The sequence below is a fragment of the Equus przewalskii genome, chromosome 28, assembly GCF_037783145.1.
Source record: "Equus przewalskii isolate Varuska chromosome 28, EquPr2, whole genome shotgun sequence".
Lineage (NCBI taxonomy): Eukaryota > Metazoa > Chordata > Mammalia > Perissodactyla > Equidae > Equus > Equus przewalskii.
Window position 1 is genome coordinate 26,701,025 of NC_091858.1, and position 25,138 is coordinate 26,726,162.

Genomic DNA, 25,138 nt, shown 5'->3' on the forward strand with positions numbered 1-25,138 from the left:
TGATCATACAGTCCTTTCGGTAGAATTGACTGTTGGTTCTTGACGTGATGAGGCCCGCGCTCATGTCTTTTACTTCTGTAGTTGTGCTTCTGAAAATGCATAATGGGTTCTGGAGCAGAAAGGTGGTATATAACAACACGCAAGGAGAAAGCTCTTAGAATGGGCAGTGGAAGAAATTAAATAGTCTTACATCACAGACTAGGAAAATGGGAAAACTTTTCCTTAGAAGACCTTAGTGATGTCTAAATTCAATTTAAAAATTATTCTGACTCTCACTTCAGCAGGAGAAAATATGGTTCACTGGAAATAATTTTGGTTTTCAAATCATAGTCTTCGGTTAAAAGACTGGACTCATCACTTAGTTACTGAGGATCTCTGTGAGCCTCCATTTCTTGCAATTAATATTTGATCCTGCAATGTTACTGTGAACCTTAAATGATGTTGAATTCCCAGCATCGAGCTTCTCACAAAATTAGCACTAATAATTTATCCTAATAAACGTAAATCTATAAAAATCAATTTTGATCATCCTGTTGAGTGGTATGTGACCAGCTGAAACGTTGATGTGCTGCCTGTTTGAACAAGCTTATAGACCAAAACAACCACCAACTGGTGAAATGATTGTTTTCACAAATTATTACATTCTAAAATATCTTGAAATAATTATGTCTCTGCAGAAGTAGATGCAGCCTAAGTCAACGGCATGCTAGTATAAAAATTAAAACAAAATAATTGATTACCCATTTCTAAAAATGTATAGGTGTTCTTCATTTACCCAATCACATATTGACCCTTGTTGAAAGCCAATGGCATAATTTTACATCATGGTCTTCTAAAGATAATTCTATGGGTGGCTGTTATGCTGTTTAAAAACCACCTGTCATATGGGTTACCAAAAACTGACCCAACAAAGCTTGGAGAAGGACTGAAAGAAATTTGGTCTCGCATACAAAGAATTTTGGAGTAAAATCCTATTGAGCTATAATTCCAGAAATGGATCAGTCGGAGCCACTGAGTAGAAAAGTCAATCCTGCCCGATTCAGTTAAACAGAAACAAGAACAAGTGCTGAAAATGGTTTTATTTAATTGTCATAATAGACCTATGGACCTATTACAAGTGATAGAGTGGGTAAAACCATTAAGTACTGAAGATAAATTTTCTTTGGCTTTCCCCACCTTTTTCATCATTTAAGATACATATGAGGCACCAAATAAGACATGGTCTATACTTACCTAAAGAACTCATAATTCTGCTCCCTTTTCTTAGGGTTCTTCTACCCCTGTCTATGAAAAAAAGTATGCTTTCCAGCCACCTTTTAGAAGCTAAGGACCAGTCACAGTAAAACGTTGCCCAAATTTCAGGACTGGAAACTTTCTCTTCTCATATCCACTGAAACCTTTCTTTCTTATGTCTCATGTTCTCTCTGCTTTCTGTTATGGACAAAAGCAAATAAATGCACCAAATCTATTAGTTTAGCAAATAGATAAACTAAGGGATTAATAACTGATAACTAGGTTCCACATCATTGACTTGGGAGAGGTTTTATTTATTTATTTAATCTTTTTTTGAGGAAGATTAGCCATGAGCTAACATCCGCCACCAGTTCTCCTGTTTTTGCTGAGGAAGATTAGCCCTGAGCTAACACTCATGCCCATCTTCCTCTATATGTGGGACACCTGCCACAGCATGGCTTGAAAACTGGTGCGTAGGTCTGCACCCAGGATCCAAACTGGTGAACCCTGGGCTGCCAAAGTGGAATGTGAGATCTTAACCCCTGTGCCAGCGGCCAGCCCTGGGAGAGGTATTATTCTAATCAGGAACTATTCAAGACACAAACATTAATCCAGAGGAGTAAATAATGAATGGTGCTCTAATAAGACAGGAAGGGACATATTTTGGGCAGGCAGGTATTTCTGGAGCCCTTTAAAAATACTTTATATTTGATCTGTATATTAAGCTATCTCTGGTTATCACAGTTACAAAAAGAGGTCAAATTTGATGATAAAGTGCATTAATTTAAAGAAGAACCTGAGACAAAATTAATGGTCTCAGGTTCTAATATGTAACTTTCATCTTGCGATATTCACAAAAGAAGCCAAACTTGTTAACACATCAACCATCTTAAAAGTATACAATATTGGCTGTAAAAGCACAAAAATATAACAACTTAAAAAAGAAAAAGTCTTTTGAAACACTGCTAGCCAGCGTGCGGATGAAAAGCAACTGGACTTTTTCTTTATTACAAACAAACACTGGCCCTCAAACATTTTTCTTTTGAATGGGCAGAAATGAGTTTTCTTTTTTAAAAAAGTAGTATTTCAAACAATGTGTTTTCTTGTGATAAGAGATGGGTTTTAATGTCTTTACAAAAGAGGACCTTCAAAATGGCATGTTGGGGGAAAGCGTTAGGATTACAGATCACACTGGTTTTAAAAGGACCCCAAATTCTGGAAAATTCCTCCACCCTTTACTAAGTTCTTTCAGGGAAATGCATTTTTTTTTCTAGAAGATTTATGTTGAAGTTATTTGTTAGCACTGCTTTGTGAAGAAAAAAAGCCAAAAAGGACCCCCTTAAAATTTCTCAAAACATAGCTCTCACCATTATTTTTTATTATTAAAGGAGGAAAAGTCAAATTAATGTATCATCTTCCCAGGAATCTCCTCTATAAAAATACTTTCGAGAGAGTAATCATTTATGAAGCCAACTTTACTATATTTCCCTTCTAAATTTTTCCCCAAAATAAATGGTTTCTTTCAGCCTCTTTTTTTTTCCCTTCAGCCTCTTGATCTTACAGTGTAATGGTAGATATCCTCTAACAGAGAATGTGAGAAATATATTCAACCTGTATTTCTTGTTTTGCAAAATTATTTGAAAAATATTTTAGAATTATTCTATAATGTTCTAGAGTTAAATTACAGTGTAATAATTTATGCACGGTGTATGCTGTGACACCTGGCCCACGGCCTCTTGTCTAACAATACACTAGACAAGAATTATTACTCCATAATTCACACCCTGTCATGTCTTATTGCTTAATTAAAGCACAACCTTCCTCTACATGACAAGCAATTGGACTGTTAACGTTATAGATGATTATCCAACCTAGCATATTTTATTTTTACAACTTACTCTTTTTATGTATACAGGATGCTCATTTCAGATACGCCTACCTCGGAAAATATGAAAAGTCTGTTTCTTTACTTGCCTTCTGGTTATTGTACAAATTGCCACTCACAAAAACATAGGCAAAATATCAGATGTCAGGAATTAGTAATTTAGATATTGAAATAAGAGTCCAATATCTATAAAACAAATTAATGTATGAGTTTGGTGGCCTCTGACTGTAATAGTTTCTTTTCTCTGTTTTCCTACTATTGAGCAAGTAAACACTAAGGACAATGCATATGTACTTATAAATGTATGTAAATAAAACAATGTGTAGGGCCTATATAAGAAAACCTTAAAACTCTACCGAAGAACTTAGAAGAGACTAAGCAACTGATAAAACTTAGCATGCACATGAATAAGAATATCGCACAGCACAAAGATATTGATTTTCCTGAAATTTGTATATGAATTTAATAATAATTCAATAAAAATTTAAAAACCAACAGCATTTTTTTAACATGACAAAGTGATGCCAAAGGTTTTAGGTTAAAAAAATAAATATTCAAAAATTGCTAGGGGCTGGCCAGGTGGAATAGCAGTTAAGTTTGCGCACTCTGCTTCCACGGCCTGGGGTTTGCTGGTTCAGATCCCAAGTGCGAACCTACCCCCTCCTTGTCAAACCATGCTGTGGTGGCATCCCGCATAAAATAGAGGAAGATTGGCACAGATGTTAGCTCAGGGCCAATCTTCCTCAGCACAAAAGAGGAGGATTGGCAACAGATGTTAGCTCAGGGCTAATCTTCCTCACAGACACACACACGAAATTGAAGAAGAATCCTCAGGGAGGTGGAAAGAAAGCAATGAGCATTACCTACTGCCTAGTTATTTTTATAACTGCATGTAAATCTACAATGATCATATACATATAAAACAAATTTTATATATAAATAAACAAATTTTAAATGCGCATGCCCTTTGATGCACTGATGGTAATTTACTTTAGGAATACAACAGCAAAATTTCTCAAATATATATGCATAATATATATATATATATACCTATGTATATATATACACACACACACACACACAGATACATTACAGCATTGTTTGTAATAGTGAAAAATTGGAAACGATTAAAAAGTATATCAATGGAAAAACATACTGACTAAATGAATTTTCTCACATCCATGAGAAAGCAGCTGTTAAGAAGAATGAGGCAAATATCTTTGTGCCAAAATACATCACAATTAGGGGGAAAAAAAGCAATGTGTAAAACAATAGGTATAAATATCTCTTTTGTATAAGTAAAAAAATTAGCCAATCATTAGAGAGGTAGGTCAAAGGAGCTAAGTGTGATGGTAAGAGAGAGGCAAATAGGTTGGTATGTAGAGAAAGGCTTATGCGGGATCCATCTTCCAAACCTCTTGGGCTTTGAGTAGGGACAGTCTTGATCCTGCTCCATCTGGCAGTCTCCCATCATGCCATTTCTTGCCAATGTACTTTTCCTCTACCCTGGAACCAAAGGGGCCGGAGAGTGTCAAGTGCCCCGTAATTGCCCAGCTGGGGAAGGGCACATCAGATACCCACAAACCTGTCAGTAGTGCTCTTGTCAGCTCCCTCCCTTGGCTTTGAGGGTGGGAGGCAAAGCAAACCCACTCTTGCCCTTCCTTAGAGGCACCTAAGTAAGCACAGGCTTAGGTGTATATAGATAGAGCAAGAGAAGTAGATAAATAGCTATACATAAAGAGTTTAGAGCCAAAGAAAAGATGTCCCTATCTTTCCTTATTACTACTGACAGACCATTGTCCTCAATGACCCCATCTTTGCATCACACATCATTAGATTACATCACCCTTTTCAGCTACTCCTTGTAAACCCACCCCTAGGACACTCACCTGCATTGCTTGGAGATTTTCTACTCTAGTTTACTCTCACTCTTTCCAGCATTACTCCTGTCAAAAGTCTGGGTGGTTTGAATATCTGTATTGCTCCTTCCAATATCCAAGTCTCTTAGTCTTGAGCTCTAAGGTTCCTGTACTCTTTTTAATGTGTTTTAATCAGTCACCAACATGGTCACAATCTGGACATTTTTCATTATAAATGACTGAAATCTCTCCATTATCTCAATTTGAAGCATCTCATTTTTTAGCACCCACTTCCTCCTCATTCCAGCTCATTTCCTAGAAGATGAAAGCTCATTCTACAACCGTGCTTACAATCCTTTGAACCTAACACCACCCCCTCACGTTCTTGCTTGTCCAGGTTAAATTCCACAATCCTATATGATAATCACCCCCTTGCATACACCATCATCTCATATGCCCCACTTGAGTTTCTTAATATTCCTTTGGCAAAACTCCAACCACTGTTAAACTCAACTCTCTGCCTCCTTCATTCCTGTACTTACATAGTTGAATGTGTTGAACAAAAGCACACAATCACGCAGACTGGCCTTAGCCTAAATTCGTGACCACCAACCTCCATGGCATTTTTGTGCCTCCAGGTTATCATATTATTTCCCCACTCTACTCATTCCCCGTCTCCATCACTATTTCACACACTTTCCTCTACCTTCGAATCTCCTCCACCATCCTCAGGCTCAGAGGATGACCTTGCTTCTATGACATTGAAATGAAATGGAGAAGCTAGAAGAGATCTTTCGCAAGCACTCTCCCCACCTACTCACCTGTTGGTGTTTGTGCTTCTTCTATGCCAGTTTCTCTCCTATGGCTCATCCCTCCGCCTTTGCATAAGGCCTGATCCCCTCTCACTTACCTATGGAGATCTCCAGCAGTTCTCTCTCTTGCTTGTATCATCAGTTTCTCCCTACTGATTAAATCATTTTCAGCAAATATGAAACATACTGTTGTTCTTGTCTTAAAAAAAAAACAGTGTTCTCCCCTCTTCTACCTATAGCTACCGTCTAAATCTTTTTGTTCCCATTTACAGCAAAATTCCTTCAAAGAGTAGTCTGTACAGATTGCTTCCAATTTCTCTCCTCTCATTCTCTTGAGCCAATGTCAATTAGACTGTCTCTCCTACCACGCCACCAATGACCCAATGGTCCTAATCCAATACAATCTTCAGGTTCCTGGACATAAGGACAGCATTTTACAAAATGGCTTCCACTTGGCTTTCAGGAAACCATCCTTTTCTGGTTTCCTCCCTCTTCATTGGCTACTCCTCAGAATCCTGACTTCTTAATGTTGGGGTACCCACGTCTAAGCCCTGGATCCTCTTTTCTTCTCTACCCACATCACTCCATTAGTGATTTCACTCAGTCAGGTGATTTTAAATATCATCTGTATGCTGGGAATTCCTAAATTCCTACCTCTAACCATGACCTAAACTACAGAATCTTATGTTAGGCTGTTTACCTGACATTTCCAACTGAACATCTAAATGGGTCCAAAACAGAACCCTACCAACTTTTTCCTACTAGTCTTCCCCATCTTAATAAATTAAAACTCCATCCTTCTAGTTGCTCAGACCAAAAACTTTGGAGTCATCTTTGGCTCTTCTTAGTCTCTCATCTCAGACCCAATCCTTTAGCAAATTCTGTCAGTACTACCTTCAGAATGTATTTGGGACATAAAACCACACATCACCACTGCCTCCTCTACCATTGTGGTCCAAGCCACCATCATCTCTTGCCTGGGTCATTAAAATAATCTCCTAACTAGTGTCCCTGCTTCTGCCCTTTCTCTTTTCTAGTCTATTCTCAACATGGCAACGAGGGTCGTCCTTTTAAAAGAAACATCAAAGCATCTTATCTCTCTATTCAACATGATCCAATATTCTACATCCAGACAAAAATCCTTTAAAAGCTTCCCCTGTTACATTCCCCTCTTTAGATTAAAAGCTAAAATCTCTTAGTAGCCTGGAGCTGTCTGTCTCTGTGGTTCCCCTCCTGCCCATTCTACTCTATTAGTCCTTTTGTGTGACATCCCTCTCCTAAGAGGGTCTTTCCTCGTAGCCTTTGCACATGCTGTTCTCTCTATCTGGTGCTCTTTGCCCAGCCATCTGCAGGGTTCCTCTCTCTCCTCCTGCAAGGCTTTGCTCAGCTATCACTTTCTCAATCAGACCTTCCTTATTTACAAAAGCATTTCAAATCATCCTCCACTGTTTTATTTTTTTCCATAGTATTTACCTCTCTCTCTCTCTCACACATACACACACTTACTCACAGATATCTTCTTATTATTCTGTTTCTCCTCAGAAGAATATAAGCCCCATGAGGGCCAGGATTGTTAAAAATCTGTTTTGCTTACGGTCACAACCCTAGCACCAAAACCAGTGTTTGGTACATAGAAAACCCTGAAAAAGTATTTGTTGAGTGAACGTACAAATGATACATAGATATTTAAGGGATATGCATTTCTATGGAAGAAATATTAAGAAATTGTAACTAGTAATTATTTTAAAGAGGAGAGGCTTTTGTAAATGTCTCTGTTTTTTTTTTCCTAACCATGTACATCATTAGATTTTGTGATTTAAAATTACAACATAAATTGTATTGGCATTGATATTACAGGATATTATAGGACTTTTGTTGTTTCTTTTCTATACCCTTCTGTTTTTTAAAAAAAGGTAACACATTTTATTTTAAATAAATCCGCATAGTATTTAAAATTGTTATTAAGGTTACAAGCAAGCATTTAACCCAGAGATCAAACAGTAGTGGAACAATGAATCGCCCAGCTATCTGAACAGTCCCAAATCTAACAAATTATACAAATTCTAAATGAAGAAATAGTATGATAAGCCTATCAAATGACCAAAGCAATAATTATTATGATAAATGTCCTGTTTTGAAGACCAGAGAAACGTTTACTGAGGTTTTATCGCACAGTACGATAGTAGAGGGTGACCCACGCTCTCTTGCTATGTTCGTTCATGTATCAACTAATAATAGTATGATTGTGATGCAATGTGGCAATTGGAAGCTTGGATCTGAGAGTCCATGTTCAGAAACAGACTAGAGTAAGAGCTGATTGTATTAGCTTGAGTGATAGCCTATTAGATTAATGGTTCCATTCGAGACAGGGTGGCCCTGGCTTGTCGTAGTGCTGACTGTGCTGCATTTCGTAATGACTTATGGTCTTCCGGCAGGCCTCAGCACTTTGATTACCCAACATATATGAAGAAAAAGGTTGATACTAATTCAGGCACATTTTACCAATTTAAACCCAAGAGTTATTGTCAATGTAGTATTGTTAAAAGTATGCTGAGTTTTCTGTTAACTGCATTAGAAATATGTGAATTCAAGCAGAATTATTTCCTAATTTATGAACATGTGGTTACTTTTTCTCCTAATAAATATTTCTACAGTATGAGACTAATGAAGCACACAGTGACACTGCTGCTTCATGATTATTAAATGCATACATTCTCAAGAAATATGAATAGAGTTAGGTCATTTCAAGCATAATTTCAGAGAAAACCACCTCACGTACCACACCTTGCTTCGCACATAATAAATGATGAAGGAATGTGGTATGAACACATAATTACAGAAAATCAAAATAAACATGTAAGTTTTTGAGGTACGCGTTTCACGCTCATTACACCTAAATAATTTTTTAAACGGAAAATGTTATATTACTTATAGTTCAATGGCCTTGGTGCATTATGTTTGGATATTGTTAGCCACCAAATAATAAAAGGATCTTACAGCAAAGAGGCTGTTCTATTTTTATTCCATTTCAGTCAAAGCGAGATAGTCTTGATGTTAAAAGCATTTTATATTTTTTACGAGATTATCGGCTCAGGATTTTCTGATCTCTCTCAATTTTTCTCCACTTCAGGTTTTCTCACAGGTAATAATAAAGCTATTTTGATAGAAATGTAGCCATCTTATGATTTTCTTTTTAAGTGGGGCTCCAGATTTTCGCAATTTGAAACAGTAGGCACAGCAAAGTGTACTGGAGTGGAAAGAGAGAAAGTGTGGGAGCGATGTGTTCCTGAATTTTTCAGAATCCCAAGTCTTGAAAGAATTCTCTTTGATTTTTGTTACTAGGACATGGTGGTTCCCCTAAATATTTTCTGAATGCAGCCCTGCTTCCTTCTATCTCTCTTTTTCAACTTTTGTTAGTACCTATTTCTTAGAATGCTTAGGTCTGGTACTTTATTATTCCTAAAACTGACCGCAGTGTTCCTCTGTTTTGGTATTTTTTCCTTTTGTTCTCACAATTTGCTTCTTCTCTTCTATTCATTTTGATGTATCACTTTTATCCTTAATACCTTCTTAATCTAGTTTTCTTGGTGGTCTTCATTATTTTACTCTCGCCTTTCAAAATTTTACATGGTAAAACTCAAGCCCTATTTATGTTTTGTCTGAATAATATATATATTTTGTGATATATTTAAGTAAATTATTTAATATCCTGAAATTTCCCTATTATTCCTGTTTTCCATGAAACAATGGGTTTTCATAATAGTTAAGGCATTTAAAAAAAATCTGTGACTAAAAACTTTAAGAAATAAATGAGAATATTTAATATGGCATTAAATATTGCCTTCATTTTGGGCAAATAGCCCTGTCTCTGAATTTTATTTTAGGCTAATCAACCACCTAGATGATACCAAATAGCTTGTTAGAGTTCACGAAAACTGGGGCCTCGGAGTACCTATAAATTTCTTTCAGAATAAAATAAACATAAAAGAAATATTTTAGTATGGCCTTTGGTGAGGCTGGGGATTAGGTAGGTGTATTTACAATTAGGTGAAGTCCTGAAAACTAAACTCAAGGACTAAGACTGGATTTGATTTCAAATAATACCTCCATAGCATATGCCTTAGTTGCTATGCAACACAATTTAATATCAACAAATGATGCCAAGTGACTTTTGCATACTGTAATTGTCTTGCAAGTTCTGCTGCTTGAGAATTTCATAGAGATTGTGGTTATTTAAACTTAAGTGGCTATGTTAAAATGCTAATTTTTATAATTAAAAAAAAAGAACGACAACACAAAACCTGCGTCTTGAAACTGAAGAAAAGAATGGCCTTCTGTGACAATAAATGTGCAACAGTCTGGAAAGTTTCTCTTCCACCCTTTGGGAGCGCATAGAACATATTGAAACAACTTTTTATGCTGGTCTACTCACCTAGCTTCTCTGATGAGTTGGCTGTGGAGAGCCTACATAGAGGCAGGGCTCAATTAGTGTAATTTATGTATCCTTGGACGTCAATCATTCCTGTTGAGAGGTGGGACTCATAAGCTCTCAGTGCATTAATTAAGAGCTCATCTCAGCAGAGCCATCTTTCTACCTAAGGACCAAAAAGAAAGTTTTAATTAGATTTTTAAAAGCAAGTATGTCCTATATGGAAGCAAGTATAGTTCTTCAGGTGGTATGTGAGGCGACAACTGGAAGGGGATATTTCAAACACTACAAAGGGCACCAGTTTTCAATCATCGTGATGTTATATGTAAGAGGGGAGCATCAGTCCCAAACATTGGTTTCAGCTCTTGGACAGTCACTGCATGGACACAGAACTGAAGTTTTGGCTGTGTTGTTTCGTTGCCAACATCATTACTGGACCCCTGTCTAATTATTGATGCAGAGCTGATGCTGATCAAGTGCAATTATAATGTTGAGGACAGACAGCATTTTCTCTGATGGCTGGCTTTTGGTTCCAGGCTAGCTTCTGAGTAAACATGCACTGGGCAATACAATGCAAGGTCAGCAAAAGGGAAGGAGGGAACTTGCACAACACATCAATTTCACTGGTTCAGTGATGGAGGGAGTGTGCTGTTGCTGGCTAACCTAAAAATACAGGGACTCGAGAGAGGTAGGAACTAGCTGGGCTCACGGGTGTCAGCTACTTGAGAGAGGCTGTTCTCCTGGAATGGCTTGTGTGGGGCCATCAAACATACTCCTTAGGGCTCACTTGGGAAATAATAGATACATTATTGATTAAAATATTTATAAATTAAGGGAGGGAAACAAATTTTAAAAGCTAGTTCAGATTCTAGAAGGGAAATATATCTACTAATAGCTATTAACCCCTTTTCCTCCATAATTAAGGCGGGAGGGGTCAGACTGCATGCTTGGGAGATAAAAAAACCAGGTTGCCAACGTCAAGGAAAAAGCAAATAGCGAAAACAAAAGAAAAAAAACCCCTAAACAATAGAAACACTGCAATATGTCTTAGAAATAATGACTACATTACCAAACATAAACATTCAAAAAAATCAGCTCCAGAAAAAAAGTAGAGATGCCAAATTTCTGCTTTTGGAAAGGTTATAGACAATGTGGAAATACAAACCCAAGCACAAAATAAGTGATGTCATAATTAAAGGGTGTTTCTAACAGGCAGGACTGGCACAGTGGGAAGATGCTTCAGAAAGCAAGGAAAACTCTCTCCCTGGCTCAGCCCAACAGAAGGTGTGTTCCAGTGTTTCTCATTGCTATTATACTTCATTCTGTTTTTCTAAGGGAGAGGGTTTAGGCAATCCAGCTACTGTATACACTATAAATTTACCACCTAACTTGCATACTTGACATGTACTGAATAACAGCAACAAACCTGACAAAAGAAACTATAGACTGTAAAGGTATATGGTTTGTGGAGTATGTTTCTAAACGATAGCCTACAATGAAAACATTACTATATAGACAATTTGTCAGAAGAATAAAGCTGGAAAATTGTAACCCATCATTTATGTTAATGTTCATAAAGATAGTTTACAATCCTTTCTCTGCTCCTTCCCCTTGCATATTTTCCCAGCTATTTTGCCTCATTTATTGTGCTACGTGTTTACTGTATCATACATATAGTAGTACTCCCCAGACGCAAGTTGGCAATTGTGCTGGTTACACCAATCTTGTGTGCCTGTTTAATTTACCTAATACAACATCCTGCCTTGGACTACCATTTTTGTGTCCTTTGATGCATCTCTTTATTTGCATTTAAGCCAGGGCATATTACAAGGTCAAATTACCTCTTGGGATTATTGTCCTCAAGAATGTCTAAATGCCAATATTAATATACACAGTTTTGTGTTTTATGATTACATGCAATTTGTTTACTTCAGGAATCTCTTTGTTTTCCAAGCTATGTTTAAATAATCTTTATAATAGACTGAAGACAGAACATGCTAAAATTAATGGATATTTAGTTTGGTTGTTTTCAAAGGAGAACAACATCATGGTGTGCCTTTCCATGGGTTGTCGGTTTGGTTTTTTTCTTGAAGACGTTACACTTAGTTTTGTGATCTGAAGGCTCCTTCCAGTGACATTGACATGGCCACTCTGTTACACGTTTCCTGTCAGTTCCTATGGGCCATGTTGCTTGATTGGAGCATGACAGAAGGAACAGACTTCCGAATAAGCAGTACATTTTTGTTCTTTGAGTCAAAGATATGAATTTTGTTACTGTTTAATTTGCAGCTTCAAAAGAACCCAACTTTAGGATTTGGGGGTAAAAATAAGCCTTTTCCTGAATGAAAATTTTCTTCTTTTTCTATATTAAATTGTTACAATTTACGGGGAACTTTTGAGGTCAGCTAAAGCAGAAGGCCAGCTCAAATTAGAACTAGAACAAGGTATGCATACCAGACTTTGTGATTTGCTCTGAAATTGGTGGCAACGGTGCCATGGCATTCCAAGCCAGATAACTTAGTGTGCATTTGGAGAATGCGGCTCATGGAAGACCTGGGTTCATATTCTGCCCCACCCCTATTATAGGAAATCACATTGTTTCTTGAAGATTCTTACAGTTTGTAACTCTACTAGAGCCTTGCCTTAGCCCAAGACTCTCATCTCCCCAGAAAGTGCTTCTGTGTTACCAGCAGCCATGACGGCAGCTGCAGAGCATTAAAGTATACGGTACTATTTCTTTCCCTAACGTTTTGAGGAGTTTCCGCTAGTTCCTGGCGATATGGCAGGGGTCGTTATTATGTATCAGCTTGATGAACTGGGGCTTGATAAAAAAAAGTGAACGCTCATAGTCACATCACAGAGGCTTAATCTGTTTCAATTCAAATTTTAATTTGTTCAGTATTTAAGACTATCCTAATTGGAGTTGATATTATTTTTTTAGTGGTATTTGAGTGTATACACTCATATGAAGCTATGTGGTTCTGCAAAATACTTAGAATTCATCTTCTTATAAAATAGTTTTTATCAGATGGACCAGCAAATTCTTTTGAACATTTAGCTGATTCACTGAGTAAAATCAGTCAAGGTAGTATATATTAATTTGCCACATTTCTATACTCATGGGACTTATATCCAAAGGCAAACTATAATGAAGCTGTAGATAACATGACCCAGTTCTTATGTTGTCTTATCACTGGTGATTAAGTGTGAAAGAGCAGCTTTATTGTCTGACCTCTTCTACTTTTTTTGAGAAATTATATTAGAAGGAGTAGAAATTCCTTTTTAGAGTATACCGTGAGAAAAAGTATGGACACTAAGTTAGAACATTCTGTTCAGAAACACATGTAGCACTAATAGCATTAACTGAGAATTCCAGCAGTCTCTAAATGACAAAAACACCAACTTGGAGTTCATTTTATAATTCAGATTGGCAATTGCAAAATGCATTATCAGAGATTTTCGTATGTTTATTAATGTGATCTCATACAAGAAACTTTACAGATGCTAATTCAACCCAGTCACGCCAAGGGAAGCGAAACCAAAGCTAGCCTCTTAGAAGGTGGAGGTTTGGGGAACGGAACTCCGTTAGAGCTCTGCAAAATCTACTTGTTTAGACAGATCTTTTTCCTAAGCTGTGGAGGAGAGATGTCTGGTTGGGTTATCAGTCTTTTATCTTTGACGTTTTATTATTTAGTTTTAATGCTGAAATATTTTATTGTACATGAGCCTAGAGGTTTTTGGCTTTGATATGTTTATAAGACAGAATAATAAATAAATGATGATTTAGTCCAATACTGATGTCAGGATTGTAGTAAGTCTCATATTTTTTAAACCCCAATTCTGATTGAGGAAAAATGATTAGTTTCTGGTTATTTTCTTGACATTTGAATTATTAGGAGGAGAACAGCTCTCAAGTTTTATGGACATTAGGTTACGTAAGTGATGTCAAGTAATGTCTACTTGTATTGAATGTTTCAAGTACCAAATTGTTCTCTTGTAGCTCTTCCACAAATTTATTAATAATGGAGGGGCCAAGAATTAATATACTCTATTAACATGTTCTAATGTAATTTTTGAATTAAAGATCAAACAGCTATAATATAATATAATATATTTATTATAATAAATATAATATATTTATTTATTTTTTTAAACAATAAGTTATCTTCACATAGCCTGCTCTTTGCGTTTTAATGTAGATTTTCTATGTGGGCATATTAGCATACTTTACCCATAGCTGTTAATTGCATCTTTATTAATTTAAACGATTTTCTTTTAAAGAGGATTGAGTGGAGAATTTTTTAATATTGAACAAATACTCAATATTTCCAAATAAACTTGTAAATGTTATGACATTCAGAAAGGTTCATGTTTATCACGCTGTTTCCTAAAGGTTCCTGTAGAAACTATACACAGCTTATTTTTAAAAGAGTTTTGGATTATTCTATAGTCCATTTCCACTCTCCACCAACTGTTAAGGCTTATATCTCCATTTCTCAATAACTCAAAGAAAGGAGAAAAATACTAGAGACATTTGTTTTCAGTGATCTGGAAAATCTTGAGACTTAGGATCATATTTAGCCAGTTATATTTTCATATAAAATATGAACCACTTTGGAATTTGGTCTCCTGCAGTTAACACCATCTAAATAACAAATCTATGATCAAATATATATACACAGATACATGAATGCATGTGTTTAAGGCCAAATAAAAAATCTTCAACATCTTCCATTGTTAGTACTGAGAAATATGTGTATGTGGTGGTGATGTTCTGTGGTGATGATGTTGGAAGAGTAAATGATACTTGACTGGTTTATTCACACATGTATTTATTCAGTGAATTTGTATTGAGCCCCCCAATAAGTGCCAAGCACTATGCTCTGTTCCGGGGATAAAATAATCAGCAAAACAGATGAGGGTCCTGCCTTCAGTAAGCTTCCATTTTAGTAAATATATGGATATAGTGGTTATCTCAAACCTCGATACATTTACCCATTCAGTCTCCACATTTATCTATTTTTACGCCATAGCATCCTGATACTATTATCATTTCAGTGATGTTCACCTTCCAAAAACATTTGAAAACATAATTTGTGTTGAAGTCTGATTTGCCACATAAGATGATTGAAAAAGCAATTCTAAATTACTTCTAGGCATTCAGTATAAAGGGAAATTTTCAAAGATACGTTTATGACTTAATAATTAAATCTGGGTGAACATGCCTGCTGGGGACTTCTGCAATAATAAAATAGAATGGCAGCTTCCCAGCTGCAAACAAAGAACTTTTCTTTCAAAGATCTGAGTCACAGCATATTAGTATTTAACAGATTTTGCATTTTTTTAACCACATAATGTCAGAATTTCATGGTAAGAGTCTTAAATAATTATTCGAGCACAATCCAAAAGGTTCTGAAAAACAAAGAATGGGAAGCAAATACTCAACAACATAACCAATCCTGGGATGCTAAGTAACTGAAACAGTAAGATCTGGTTGCTTTGATCCCAATTCTGGAGCCTCTCCTTTCCTTACCTCTATGCCCGCTAAGATACTCAGAGACTCAAGTCTTTTTTTCTGCCTTCTACAGCCTGGTCCACAACTTGCAACAGCATCCCAATAATTACAAGTGATGCCCACAAGAGGAAATGGCTGTCTGGGGACAGTATTACTGTCGACCCACAGACCTCAAAGTACTCAAGTTTTATCAAAAGCTAAAAACAGGAGAGCATAAGAGTATGTGTGAATCAGCATCTTCTCCTGAGACTTCGTGAATGCAGTAATCCATTTCTTGATAAAATGATCACAGAAAAGATGGCACTAGTCTATAGAGATAAGCAACAGCTGGGATTATAAAGATATGTACGCTTTCCAAGGGTTTCGAAGATATAGTCTAAATTGATTATAGAAAAGGTTTTGGAAAATAACTCTATTTTAAGGTCACATTTTTACATAAATATATTTTGGAAGATTGGACTTATTTACACATGTATATGTACATCTATCAACATTTATCTATTTATCTATCTTCAGAAGTCAAAGAAAAGTAAAGTTCTACCTTCCCTCCGTGGTAACTGCAACTTGAAGACATTGTTAATATAATGATTCTAACTCCAGAAGTCCAAGGACAAAAATGCAACTCCCAGTCTTCACCTGCATTTTCAGGCCATATAAAATCACACCACTTTAGAGTATTCTCCGAACAGTTAGGCAATTCTAATTTGTATCCATTCTCCTCCTTCATTTCCTTCTCAATAAATAATGGATAAAGCAACAACGGGTCTTTGCTGACTTTTTAATTCTTCTAATATACAAAAATTATCTCCTGGAAATAAATTAACGTCTACACAATAGTCTGCAAATGGTTCGAAAGTCATTTGGTGGTTCTTAAGATGCTCCCTGTGTTATATTTTATTTTTGAGCCGATTAATCACTCCACTTATCTCCCTCCTCTCTCCCCACCTCAAAACACAAGCTCTGTCACATGGAGGTGGAGACTCATTCCGTTATTTTTGCTCCTTATTTTTTGGTTTGCTATCCAATTTTCTGTTAATTGGAACCAACTGACATCTCAACAGTGAAAATGCAAATGTTATGCAAATCTCAAATGGAAGACTCTTTTTACTGGAAACACAGTAGAGAACTATGTGAATATAATAACTGTACTAATTACAACCTACAACCTATCTGATTCATGGACAGGGTATTCTGGATAAGTGGATTTTCAAAATAATGGCTGCTTAGCTCTTTAAGAATCTTTATACTTTTATCTTTTTTGTTTGGAATGTTAGAAAAAATGAAGGAATCGCATACTTCTGCATATTAAGAAACTCATAGGAAATAGAATTAAAATAACTGGAATTAAGTGACTAGAGGGAAACCTCTAGACGTAGTGAAGTGGGTGAGACTTTGTCCTTTCAGTAAATGGCTTCAGAATCCTGTTTCGGTGTGCTATTCCTCCCAGGGTCATTTCTAAGTTCTACAGCCATCTCTTGCCGAGGTCAGCGGTGTGCTTCTTTCCTACCACACATCTCTCCTATTCTTTTATCCCTTCTCCCACCACCCATCCGATCAATTCTCAGTCAATTGCCATTGCTGTTGGGTTTCCTCCTTCAGATTGTAATTAAAGCAAGTTGGAAGAATAACTGGGGAAACCTGACCACTAATTTGATGCCTGATAAGTAAAATATATGCAGAGAATCTTTTTTCTTGGCCTCCTATTCTTTTTCTTTTCCCATTTAATTTTAGATTCCTTCTGCCTTTGAGGTTTTTATGTAAGTTAGACATTGATATATAAATAAAATCCAGTCTGGCCATATCCCATTAATCTTATATGTTCCCTGAAGTTATAGAACCTCCTTCGGGGCCCAGGGAGGTAAGACCATTGGAACAATCATTTTCAGTGTAAAGTTTATTTATCATAATGTTCATCTGTCTCTTAACTACTTTGTTGATGTATTGTACAGTGGACTGTGGGACTTCGACGTTATTTTATTTCGTATATGTATGCCCAGCAGAGAGAACTGGGCACACAGTTCCTTTCAATCAGCTACTCTTACAAAACCAAGTTTATGTGACAAAAGCATTAAATTAAAACATGCTAAATTAAAACGACACAATATCTTACATAGAGTAGGCATTCAATAACTACTTACTGAATTGAACTGAACCTTACAAAATATACTCCCTTATCAAAAATGCTAACTCACATGTTAAAAGGAATCTTCATTAAAATTAAAACTAAGCAGGGATTCCTATAAATAGCATATGTGTCTATTTCATAAAGTAATAAAGAACTTTAAAAGTATTGATCTGTCCTGATTTTTTGAACATATCTCATATGGTGTTCTTTTCTCCCCCATCACAAAATGGATCTAATCTGAGTAAAGAAACAACAGGCTCTAAATTGTGATTCTGGCAGATTATTTGTACAACAGTGATTCAAATACTCATAATGTGTATCAAATGTATGCTTTTATCTGGGTGGTCTACAACTCATAACTGAGAACAGGATTTTTATAATCTTTATCCCGTCTTCAGATATGCCCATTTTGCATACTGAAAACTGTTGTTGAGGAACAGTCAAATCAATCAATCTTACCTTGTTAAACACATACACAGAGTATGTGCCACATTTTTCTTTTGGTGCCTGAATAGCTTCAATCTCACCACTTAATCTTGGAAGTTGCATTAGGCACACGTACAAGGTTTACTAGAAACCTCTTAAAAATTCACCATGTAATTACAGTCTGTGGCTTCCATATTGCTTACAAGATTTAGGTCATATTAAACAATAAAGGTATAAAAACTATCTAAGTAATACATTTTCTATGAGTCCTGAGAAATTATAAAAACAAAGCAAAGGAACAAAAATCTATTGTGGCAGACTGCTACTTTCCCCCCAACTTCTTCCAAATCTATTGTTCTTATCTTCCCGGGGCCACAGCTATCCAGCCAGAAAATAATATTCCAGCCTCTCTTGGAGGTGGTGAAGCCCTAAATCTCCTAGTCTCTCTGCTTCTCCCTGAGTCTGATGCCTTGACCTTCATGCCCAGGATACAGCCCCAAGATAGGGACCCCAGTGAGAAATGCGCTCATCCCCTCCCTCAGGGCCGATTCCATGTGACAACCATAACTCCTTGGAATGCCAGCCGCACTGTTCTGAGGCATCGCAGAGCATCACCTCAAGAGAGGACAAAGCAGGGACCTGCCATCCCTTCCCTCACTCCATGGCATAAGATTTTGGGACAGCAAACAAGTGTATCTATATTTTTATATTGGGAGGAAGGGAGTAGAAAAGAAAGCAGCCACTATACTGAGCCCGACTCAGTGGCAGCTTCTTGTTCCATAGGGTCAAGGAAGACTTTGAGGAAATAAAAGTGATTTGGAAAAAAGAAAAAAGAAAAAAGCACAGGGCCAGCCCAGCGGTTAAGTTCACACATTCTGCTTTGGTGGCCTAGGATTCGCAGGTTCGGATCTAGGATGTGGACCTATGCACCACTTGTCAAGCCATGCTGTGGCAGGCATCCCACATATAAAGCAGAGGAAGATGGGCACAGATGTTAGCTCAGGGCCAGTCTTCCTCAGCAAAAAAGAGGAGGATTGGTGGCAATTGTTAACTCAGAGCTAATCTTCCTCAAAAAAAAAAAAAGCACATTCAATAAAGCACGTAGAATAAGCACATTAAATTTAAAAAAGCCCATTAAATTCAGTCTAATGGAATGTGAGCAATCTTGTTTCCCTGGACTTTTGCCACTGGCCGGAAGACAGACACAGCAGTGACCCTGCTCTGACTACACAGATGAAAAGAACCCCTTTGTGGGCCTGCAGAGGAACAAGATGGAGGCACTTGGTTCCCTGAATGACTGGTGGAGAAGAGGCACTTGTCACACGAAAGAGGAACACATCCTGTACGATTTAAGTTATGGTGCTTTGGATTTCTTTGGTAGTTTAACTTAACATTTACCCTAACACTTCTGTTAACGGCCACAAAAGTTTCTTTTATAATGCAAAGCAAAGAAAAATAACCTGATGCCATTTTCAGACTCCTCTGAGAGACGCATTAAGAGTTTTCATTTTTTTAGAGCGCCTTCCTGTTAATAAGGGCTTCCCTTCCACTTCATTCTTTGCTTTGTTCTTCACAGGTAGGACAGGAGGAGGGCGGAGCAGCCATCACGACTTCCACTCTGAGTAATGGTGAGTGGCCAGCTAGAGTGTGTTACTCTCCTTCTGCTGCTCAGACAACCTCTATGACTCCTACCTATTTTCTGAGGCCCAGACCAAATTCCACCTCTTCCAGAAACAATATTTTGACTTTTTCAACTAGATTTTTCTCCTTTTTCTGAACACCCACACAGTTGTCTCTGTACGGGGGGGACTTTCCAGCATTTATTATAATTGCATATATACTTTGTCCCCCATTAAAATGTAACGTTCCTCAGTGACAGATTTACATCTGATTTGTTTTGCAGAATTCACAATGTTTTCCGTGTACTTTTATTTGCATGTAAATATATGTTGGTTGTAACAGTGAATGAATAAATTCTCATTTATTAAATTATAAAACTGTGCTTATTATGCTTAAGGAAATAGTATAATAATGTCTCTTGGATGTAAAAAACATTTTACAGTAATATAGAAGCCATACAAACTAATGATGTTTTCTTTTTGCCATTCAATTTAGACACAACTAAATGATATAAATATAAGATGAGAGGAGTAATTTTCTTTTAAATTGAACAACATCCTTTCTTTTCAACTGTTTCTGGGTAAAATTTTTAAAAGGCAAGAATATGACTCTACTATAAACTCTAGCTATAATATATAGTTAATCACATAAAGATCAGGCTGATCTGATTTTTGTGGGAAAATCTATAAGCAATTTTAAAAATCATGTCTGGTATTTACTCAGTGGATATGTTATTTACCAGGCTTTGTAAGATCAAATCCTCTATCACAGACCAATTTAAGGCATAGTAGACTCTTGATTGATTCTGAAGTTAACATTAGGACCGGCTGTCAAATCTGTGAGTTTTCAGTTGATCCTTATTAGCTAGGTCCCAGTCTAATCAGAACACGGAGATACATATATAATTTTTAAACTTGTCCTTAATACTTAAAAGTTTGGGAACCAGAAAGAGAAGTCTCAAATAGACTTGGTAATGCAGTTATAGATTTTATGTTCTCAGTTCTCAAGTGCTCTTATGTGAACATAATCTATTAAATCTGACAATAAAATATGGTAAATATTTTTCTCTCTCTAATATTCTAAATGCTACCTTCCACTGAGGCTAAAGAAATTCATGCTCTTAAATATATTATGTGAATTGGATCATATTACATTGTGAAATCATCAAATTATTTTTTTTCAAATTTTTTTCTTATACTTGGGAGACTGGAAGAACATAAATTTGACATTCAGTAGCAATATTTCATGGCCATGTGAATTTATGCAAGTTACTTAACCTCTCTGAACCACAGTTTCTATATCCTTGAAGATTGGAATGATGATACGTACATACAGTGTTAGTATTAAGAGTAGATGTAAAATTGTATGTGAAACACAGGTTATAGGATCTGGAACAGCAGATATTATCTTTAAAGTCCTTGGATAGCTCTACGAGGTGGAAAGGAAAATTGATGTTATTCCATTCACTTCACCTCTCCAGAGACTTTATTTAGCCTGTAGTGGATAGTTAAAATTATGTAATTTTTACTCTTGAATGATAAAATATATTCTGTATTTTTTATAAAATTTGGTAATTTTGTAAAATATATTTATATTTCTATAATATATAATATGAATGAATAAATAATTTTATTTTGAAATGAATATATACTTAAAAAATTTTAATTCTCTCTCTCTCATTCTCTCTTAGCATTATGCTTCCTTTCTTTCTTTCTTGATCCTTTCCCGTTAGCACCTAAACACTACTAAGTATCTATGTTTTTATGAAAGGCAAATAAAAACAACTGCAGTCCTTCTTTTGAGACTTGACATTCAAAATATTAAGCTTTTCCCCAGAAGTATCGTCATTAAAATACTATGGTACTGGTGTTAGGATTGAATTAATTGGTGAATGAAACACAATAGGTAGTTTTGAACTACATCTCAGCCTTTAATAATCACAAGCCATCACAAGCCAAAGGACAAAGAATTAATCACTTAAAAATGGTTTTGAAAATCTGGCTTTGAGAAAAGGAAAAAGTAAGCTGTATCCTTATTTTGCAATTTCAAATGGATTAAGAAGTTAAATGTAAAAAATCCAAATAAAGAAATAAAGTAGATTTCAGAGAAAGATGGCAATTTATGACACCCCCTAAAACATCAGCAAAAACACATTTACATCATAAACCCACCACAATAGGAAGAGTGAGGGAGAAAAGATTAGCAAAAGAATTTTGGATGCTAAAAAGCAAAGGATGAGTAGTAATAAATTTAATAAATCTTGGGATGCTGAAACCTAAGCTGACATTGGGAAAGCTATGAAGAAATCCTAATTTGTGTTTCACCAGGGTCCGAGTCTGGAGATTTACTCTCTAGAGAGTAAAACACAGGATTTCTAGACTAGGGGCACAAGACACAGTAGAAGACAGAGTTACTACTCACCAAACAGGAATTAAGGAAATTGATATATGTACTGAATGCTGAGACTACTTCTGTCCGCCTCATCCCTTTCTCCACTCCCTGAAAACTGTCAGTCTAGCATTTAACCTCCAGATAGAACAATAATAGAGGATTTTTTGAGGATTCTGACGTACCCAAGAAGAAACACCAATATTACCTGAAGTCAAATAGCAAAAAAAAAAGCAGCCAGATCTCTGCAGAGCCAAGTTCAAAGTCAACTCATGCTACCTAAATGAGTAAAATTTCCATTTAGTATTTTAGTCCCCAACTTTTAAATATGAACAACCAACCAACCAAAGATGACTAGAAATCTAAAGAAGCTTTTAATTTAAAAGGTGAAGATACAAAAAATAACCAAAAAACCAAAATCAAACAGTCACTGTGCAGGGAGAAGAAAGTTTTAAAATATGTTAATTTTCTCACAGAGATAAGAGAAGATATTTCATACATGAAATAAAAAGAGGATGTTGCTAAAAACAAGATATGGTTAGAAAACAAAGTGCTTTTGGAAACTAAAAACGTAACAGTGGAAATGAAAAACTCAGTAGAATACTGGAAGACAATTTTGAGATGATCTAAGATAGAAATTAAGCAATGAAATATTAGAGAATCAGCCAAGGAGGTACAATCCCTAGAAAGAAAGAATAAGGAAAATTGATAAGAAGTAACCATTAGTAAGTCAGAAACTGTGAAAAGCTTGAGATTTCACTATACTTGAAAGGTAATAAGCTACCCTGCCAAAAAGTGTAAAGATATATTGACAGATGACACAGTAGTCTTGCATCAGAGATACAAATCATTTATTACTCATAGCAAAGCAGCAGTTTGAACAGCATCTTGTGTTGGTTCCCTATGTCCCAATCCCCACAGAGTGACACAACAAGGGCTGAATTTTACCTACGTTTGCAGTGTGGTGCACCACTGGAGAGGCATCCTAAGTTTTAAAACTATGAGTTTTTATAGGCTGCTGCCACATCTGCTCATTCTTCCTTCCAGGAAGAGAGAGATTATACATTACCCTTGAATGTAAGCAAATCCCTCAGAAATAAGTAGAAGACTTTATCTTTACTACTCTGAAACGTCTCTTGGAACACATATCTCTAAATCTCTCCGGAGGATGCACTGTCTCCAGTTTCCAAGCCTGTTTACTAATTAAAAATGCCCTTTGCTTAGAACTCTCAGACTATGTAGGTCTGGGCTCTGAGAAATCATGGAAAATTGTCTTCCAACCATCATCAAAAAATAATTCAATAAAATTTCCAGAGCCCACTTAGTCTTAAGCCCACTAGATGAACATAGACCTTTCCCAGGGCACATTGCTGAAACTTCAGAACTTGTAGACAAGCCACAATTTCAACAAGCTTTCATTTCCAAGAGATAAAAATAGATAATATACGAAGTCAGAATGACTTTTGACTTCTTACCTGTAACACTGGAAACTAGAAGACAATGGAACACTGCCTTCAAAATTCTGAAGGAAAAATATCTCCAAGGTAGACTTCTATACCCAGCCAAGTAAACCATAACTAACTGTGGAATCCAGATTTTTCAGATATTCAATGAAAATAAAAATTTTGCCTTCCATGTTCCTTTTTGATTTAGCTACTGGAGAATGTATTCTACCAAAAGGAGAGAAAAGTCAAGAAAATGAAGCAATGGGTTCCAAGAAAAAGAAAAATCCCACACAGAAGAAAAACATCAAGAGTTCAGAGGAAGATAATGAATGGAGATTCTAGAGAGACAGCTCCATACAAGATAGTAGATGATCAGTCTGGATTCCAGTGATTTGAGAGATTTAAGAGAAAGTGTTAAGGGCTGACTTCATCAACATGCCCAATATCACTCTACAATCTTTTAAAATGAGAACAGAATGCCTGCTGAGTCTGTTCCAGATTATTATCTGTACTTTTTCTTGACCATTTGCTGATGATATTTCTGTTCTCCTCTCCATGTCCCTGCTTTTGAGTTAGTTGAATATATACATTTTTCCAGGGCAGTATTCAGCTACAATAAAAACCTGAGAGAGGAGTTTGGCTACAGTGAGCTCAGAAGCAAAAATTACAGAGAAACTCCTTCACTGGATAGCATTCCCACTGTCCATCTCACCTGGGCCATTGTGGCAATTCTAGATGCCCTACTCGTGGTTAGTCTTATGTTTATCAGAGGTCACCTATGGCTTTGCCCAATAACTTCCCAAGAACGTGTTCCTGAATATTCTAGAGCATTAAAAATCAAATCTTTGAGGAATATTTAAGAGTAGAGGAAAAACAATCATAATGAAATATAAAGAGTAAAGAAAGGAGACAGAAGATCATGTGCACACTATCATCACAACTTTGTATCTTGGAGTTTCATCCAGCCAATGTTTATTGAATACTTCCTATGTGCCATACACTGATCTAGGCTTTTGACAGCACTGACCACTTCTTCCTTCTTAAAACACTCATTTCCCTTGGATTCTCTGACACACTGATCTCCAGTTCTTCTTCCATCCTTTCTGTATGTCCTGTGAACTTCTCCACAAGAGCCTGAAAATTTGTGGCTCCCCAGAGATTTCTGTTGTCTTCTTTTCCATCTAATTTTACAAACTCTTGATTTCATGGATTTCACTCATTGCATAGCTTCATTCGCTGTCTATTGTTGACTCCAAATTTAAATGTCCTTGTCAGTTGCTCCCTAGATTTCCAGACCAAATACTGATCAGCCTTAGTGACTATTCAATGTCTGGCCCATAGGCACTACTGATTCAACACAACCCAAACCTAATTCATTATTAAACCAAGGAAATCTTATTT

General features: G+C 36.3%; 1 protein-coding gene across 1 annotated transcript in view; it reads right to left on the bottom strand.

Moving 5' to 3' along the window:
- The window catches only part of TENM3 (teneurin transmembrane protein 3), a 2,420,957-nt gene that overhangs the window by 921,077 nt on the left and 1,474,742 nt on the right, over nucleotides 1-25,138 (bottom strand). Inside the window, exon 7 of the mRNA XM_070598205.1 lies at nucleotides 10,222-10,384. The gene's annotated coding sequence lies outside the window, so the exon portion shown is untranslated. The remainder of the gene's footprint in view (nucleotides 1-10,221; nucleotides 10,385-25,138) is intronic.